Source organism: Asparagus officinalis, chromosome 7 (genome assembly GCF_001876935.1).
Source record: "Asparagus officinalis chromosome 7, Aspof.V1, whole genome shotgun sequence".
Taxonomy (NCBI): domain Eukaryota; kingdom Viridiplantae; phylum Streptophyta; class Magnoliopsida; order Asparagales; family Asparagaceae; genus Asparagus; species Asparagus officinalis.
Window position 1 is genome coordinate 31,613,953 of NC_033800.1, and position 6,486 is coordinate 31,620,438.

The 6,486-nt window shown below is 35.8% G+C and overlaps 1 long non-coding RNA gene across 1 annotated transcript in view; it reads right to left on the reverse strand.

Annotated features, from left to right (window-relative positions):
* The window catches only part of LOC109848278, a 38,692-nt gene that overhangs the window by 31,999 nt on the left and 207 nt on the right, over window positions 1-6,486 (reverse strand). The gene's annotated exons all lie outside the window — the stretch shown is intronic.

Sequence of the window (6,486 nt, forward strand, 5' to 3'; positions counted from 1 at the left end):
AAGGGCACATAAATGAAACAAAAAAAATGGTAAGATATTTAATTCTCATAAGATGCGAATGAAAAAATAATATCGATCTCCTATAAATCATAATTTCAATACACACACGAATAGTCATGTCCCTGTCCCTACTGTATTCAAATTTTGTCATTTCCCTAAGTACACCCATGTTCGTGTAACATAGACACTAACCCATTATCCAAATTCTACTCTACTTACCGGTATTAAGAAACTTACATCCTCATGTTGTAGAATTAGACTAATTCGTTTGTGGCTAAATCTGAGTCATGAATCTTGTGGAATTAGAGAAAAATACAGGTCAATATGCTATAGATAGCAGCATATCAATACAAAGAAGCATATGCCAGTAGATGCTGACAAAAATGATAGTGTATATTAAAGAGAATGACACAATTCTCTGATCAGCGAAGGATGAGTAATTAGTTAATATTGGAGAAAACAGGACAGGTGTCGAAAGATTTGGAAAGTTGTTGGAGAGTTCTTGGAACTAGCAGTATCTAAAAACATTATGCAGGTCTTTCTGAAACCTGCAGATGAGGCTACATATAATATGTGCCATGACACGCCTGTACTCTACATATACTAAATACTAAAAGCAACAGGGAGGGGGAAAATTTAACTGTTCGAAGTTTGCACTTGTAATATCTTTGAGGCCAAAACAAATGAATTCAAATGCCATGTATCATGCCAAGAAATGAAATGACAACATGGAGGAGGATGGCAGAGGCTCCACAGTGTCCTAATGGCTGTGGTGAACATGCAGATCATTAAAGATTATTCAATGAGCGGGTGTCAGATAATTAAAGATTATTCAATGAGCGGGTGTCAGGCACATGAGCGTCATATAGATATTTAATATTTAAGAAAGTTGAGATACGATATGTCTGCAGATTTAATTAATGGTAACTTGGACAAGAATAATACAAGTTTAGATTTAATTAATACTTAACTGTTCCGCCATTCTACTAGTTCATGGTTTACCTTTCCCTCGTGGTCTTACTTATGCAAATGAATCTTGCAGATATATTTCTAGTTTCCTACTTAAACATATATTTAATGTACTAGGTGAAGGAATAAGGTCATAATTCAGTTTTCATAGAACAAGATGTTGTAAGCAACTTTATAAAAGAAAACTCATTTTAGCTCTTAGGTTCCGTTTTATAAGGGCCAAATACAATTCTACTATGTTTTACTAAGGTTAGAAATCAAATTATACATGTTAAGTTACTGGCACAGTATTTATATCTTTTGTAGGACCTCCTAATGATTACTCAACAAATTGATAGGCAGATGAAAATCTGTCGACATCCTTAATCCAATAAAAATTACAAAAATATTTCTTGCTGTTTTATTCTCATAATGAAAATCCTGATCTGCATATTGTTGTCTTCCACCTTTCCCAACCTTCCTCTTTCCTCCTCCTATCTCAAATTCCCACACTACGCCACCCCTTGCATCAATTTAATATGTTCCCTTGTGCATATCTTAATCTTCATAGTTACAGTAAAAGGATTTACGAAATTTTCAATTATGTCAGCCTAAAGGCATGAAAAGTTCCTAAATTAGCATGAATAAAGAACTTAGATTATAGAAAGAAATGTTCGATACAACAAACAACCAAAAGTAAGATTGTTGCAATCTAACACAGGTAATGAATAGTTTGACCTTCTTTGAGTAAGACTAATAATCTTTTAGTTTAAGACTACATTTAAACTACTATTCCTAGATTATAAAATTATGTGCAATTACAAATCTTTAAAATTCTTAAATATTTAAAGGGTCCCTCTCTGGGTGAAAAAGTTACATGTTTACATCAAATGTGGTTGCATATCTCTACCCTATTGACCAAATCACCTGCCTCCACTAAAATGGCAATCATTTAGTTCAATCTTAGATAAAATGTTAATTATGTCATGGATTTCCTTTTCCTAAATGGTCTGTCAACACTAATGCTATGATGCATCAAAAAAGGATGCTGTAATTGAGTTATGTTGTGCAAACATAATCAGGAGGTGGAGAGGATTGCAGCCTATCCTGATGTTAATCTACCAATGAAAGGTTACTATCTAGTATCCACAGCATATGTCAGTGTTGTTTATTCATATCGGAAAGATTTCCAGAGGATTTCCATCCTCTCCTAACCATAACTATAATAATATATAGGCCGCTGCGAGTAATTTCTAACCTAACTAATGATATATCCTCCCTCCTAAATTGCACTTAGCTCTATTTGTTAATCAAGGAAAATCATAATAACCGTCAGTAAATGATAAATGGTAGTGATTGAGAAAGAGGTCACTCCAGTACCTAGCAAGATGTCATGAAAAAGATTTGGATCTGATTTCAGCCAGAAGGCTTCATCATATAAGAAACGATACGACAGCAAATATGTCCATTTGTTCTGTCTCCAGATTGTGAGGCATGTTAGTGGTTTAGTGCCCGCTTTTATTCCTCCATAATTTAACAATCTGGTTCTCTTATGTTTGTTGCTGGTGTTGTCATAAATTTTCCTTCCTATTATGTGTGTGTTTCTATCTAAGTCTGTTTCATCTTAAGGTTTCTAAGTTGTTCTAATCAATTTCAAATGAATATGTGTGCATACAGCTTCAGCCATAAAAATGGAAGGTAAATAATAAACATTCCTATCATTAATAGATAGGATACATGACTTCAGAAAGCAGCATTTAGAGGCCTTATCCGCATTCAGCAAACATAAATATATAAAACATATTCAATAAAATCTATTCATGGAAAATTGATTACTTAAGAATAAACAAAATCACCAGCATAGATTGTTAAGGAAGTCAAAAAGTTTTGAGAAAAGTTGAGTAAACTAGTATAAAGTTTTGTTTGCATTTCAACTGTTTAATGGGGGAACATTTGCTTGATTCCATGATTCTATAAGATTAAAGACATAATAAAGAGTCAGCATTGCCATGAAATGAGTACAGGAAAGCCAGATCAAAGTACAATACCCATGAATCAAATTAATATAACAATCATGCAACAAGGACCATCTTCAGCACTCGCCCTGGCAGAAACATAGAAAGAATTGAAAACACTGCAGATCTGGTGCAAGTAGATCATTGGCTCTGGCTACAGAAAGCCGTCAAATGATAAGAGTGTAGAAAGAAATAAAAACAAGCCGGACACTTGGTTAAGACCTTAAATTAGCAATTACCGACTATCTTTCTAGAATAATGCAATTGCACTTCTTTAACCAGTATAACACACACTAAGTCAGTGATATAAAATGCCCGCTCAGTCCAATATGAAGATCATGTGCAATTGCTAGGAATTATCAGCATGGGCATAATACAAAAACTAAAGCTTGATTTCACATAAATTCAAATCTTTCGAGATTTTCCTGCCACTGCTAGCCCTAAAATGTAAATAAACAACCCAACAGACTATATTTGGCCCATGGTCGGGTGCCACTAAGCCCAACCGAAAGAGCATCCATGGTATAAGGGTAAACCCCCCAACCACCAGCATCACCACCACACCCGCACGCACACACACCCCAATCATAGTCACAATAACCTCAATTCTAAATCTGCAAGAAAACATATTTACACAAGTTTATCGAAATGGATAGGGAACCAACTACTTGGATTATTACAAATCCAATTACTTCACTGCTTCTAGTTTTTCGATATTAAAACCACAATGGACAGAAAGATTTAACTTATAGGGAAATCACAAATGTGGAAACCAAAGTTATAGGCCCTTTGTATATCCAAAACTCGCTTTTTCAAAGTTGAGCTCCAAGTATGATCCTGATTGAAATAGATACATCCATGCTTCAGTGAAAAAGAAGAGTTAAGGAAAGACACCACTGCTGCCTCTTGTGAGCTGACGATCTCAGATACCCTGTACGTTTGCTAAAACTCTGAAGATTTAGTCAGAATTACTGATAATGAGATCAAGTGCGTTGAGGACCAGGGTTGTATATCCCAAGACCTTTTAGTACATCCACCTGAACTAGATAAGCTATGTACTTGGACAACACCATGCTCTCGGCTTCATTGATATCCATATATAGTTTATGTTGCACATTCAAGAAGCCACAAACAGAAACATTAATGTCTAGGAGCTAGTAGAAGAGAGACCTAATAATGATGTTTTAAAAAACGGGCGCCTAGCCCACCTATGCCTAGGTGCAAATATTTAAACAAACGGAAGCGCAAGGTGAAGTGTTAGACCCTTTAATGAAGCAAGACGTAAGCTTCAAAGTGTGGGTGTAAGCCTCATGAGTTTAAGTATTTTAATTTTAAAATCTACAAAAACTACAAACATATAACATATAGTGGAATAATAATTTACAAATAGATATATAATAATTTACAAATAGATATACTCATGTCCTAATTAGTAGATAAGAATTAAATATGTGAAGTATAGACACAAATCACAACAAACTAAGCTGCATGCATAACATATATATCTTATTTATAGCCACATAGTCATATTGAAGATACCTAGGGACACACTAATGTTAGTAAAAATATTTTTATATCTTTCTATCTTGTCTAGCGTGTGCTTTAAAAGAAAAACGCTTTATGAAGCGTGAAATGCACACTTCAATAACGTTTTAAGCGATGAGGCGTAAGCTTTAAGAGATACATAGTTGTACTCTTGAGCTTTGAAGCATTTACCCTTAAAAAAGTTTCAAAGCAAGTTTCAGAGCAAGTTCCAAAAAGGTTTTTTCAAACATTGCTTGACGGTATGTAGGCTGCCCACCCAGGTCTCGAAAGTGTCTAGGGAAGTGCGAGCTGTTTATGCAAACTGCACAACTTAAGTCTTGGCCGTGATTTCCTCCATTACAGCCTCCAAGTCTCCTAAACCTCTCTGAACTCCTCTAGTCTCCACCACTAAATATGAACACCTCCTCCACCCCCTCCGACTTTCAGAAAACCTCCTTCATCACCATTTAAACAAAGAAAGAAATCCGCCTAGATGCCTAGGTGCCTAGCGCCCTCCTCCATGAACTATGAATACCCCCTCCACCTCCTCCGACTTTCAAAAAAACCTTATCCACCACCACTTAAATAAAAAAATAAATCCGCCTAGCCGCTAAGCACCAGTCCGACGCCTAGTGGTGCCTAACACTTTTTATAACAGTAGCATTTATTATTAATTATTGTAACTAAAAAATAAAAAATATGAAAACCACCTAGGATCCTGTCTAAGCACCTTGGCTCTAGGTGCTTGGTCTGGCACCTTGCCTAGCTAGGGCTGTATGTAACCTTGCCCAATAAGGATCATCAACCACTAAGAAAAACGAACAGGGTTCACCATTGGAAATTAGGAATGGACAAAGCCCGACTATATTACCTGCAAAGTTTGATGACAACAACATGTAAAGTAACTAATTAACGATCAAGAATTAAGAATTAGCAACCATCATCAGCTGTTGGCCTGCACTTGTAGCATATGTAATGGGCAGTCAAAACAGTTGCACTTGTAGCATATGTAATGGACAGTCAACTGGATTCCTCTCTTTATGGCATGTAATAAAGGCCTAGATCTCTAAATGACTAGTTTTTCCTAACTACTCTATAAATATTAGTTTAACAATTGTGCTTATACACTCAACATTTAGCTGTCAAGAATGGAAGGAAAGAGACTCATCATCAGTATGGAATCAGAACATTGGAGGTCTGGAGCTGCAGGTTCGAATCGATCGACTGGGAAAGGAGTTTTCTCTATCTTACAGAAAGCCGTGGTGCGAAAGCAGTGATGAATGGGAGGGATGGACATCTTATTATCATGATACATGGGGATGCAAGATGTAGTAGAGGGCATTAACCCTCGACAATTGAAAACCGACTATTTGGAAACTTCCATCTTGCGAGCATAGGTAAGTGGTTAAGCTATTCCTTCTAAAGTGAAAGTCTTTATTAGGATCCATTTAGAGTATGGTATCGCCATAATTTCCTATACAAATGCAAACGTAATTATAGTCTTCCTTTTTGCAGAGAGAAATAGGCTCGGGTTTTACTAAAGCAACAAAACAAAGAAAAATGCATGATCTTCCAAATACCTAGTTTCTCTTAAAATTGAGCCTAAAGCAGCACGAAATTGGAATTTCAGCCCCTACGATCCTATTATCCTGATGATTATGGTTCAATCGAATAAACACATAGTAAAATCCCATCGCATTGTAATAAACACCTCTATTATTTGCATAATTCCTTCAAACCCATGTTATCCTCAAGTATACATATACTCCATAGTAACTCTCAGTGCGAGTTTGCTCAGGGAAACCAAGGATCCTCAACCTCAAAGAATTGCATGTTTTACAATTTTACTTGGGATTTCAGTTGACCTAAAGTTTTAACCTGTTGATGACATACAGTTGATGGTTTTCAAACTTTTTCATACATTATCCCCCAATTAACTAGATAAAATGTGACAAAGTCTCAGAATTTCCCCTAATAATGAAATAATTCACTCAAATGA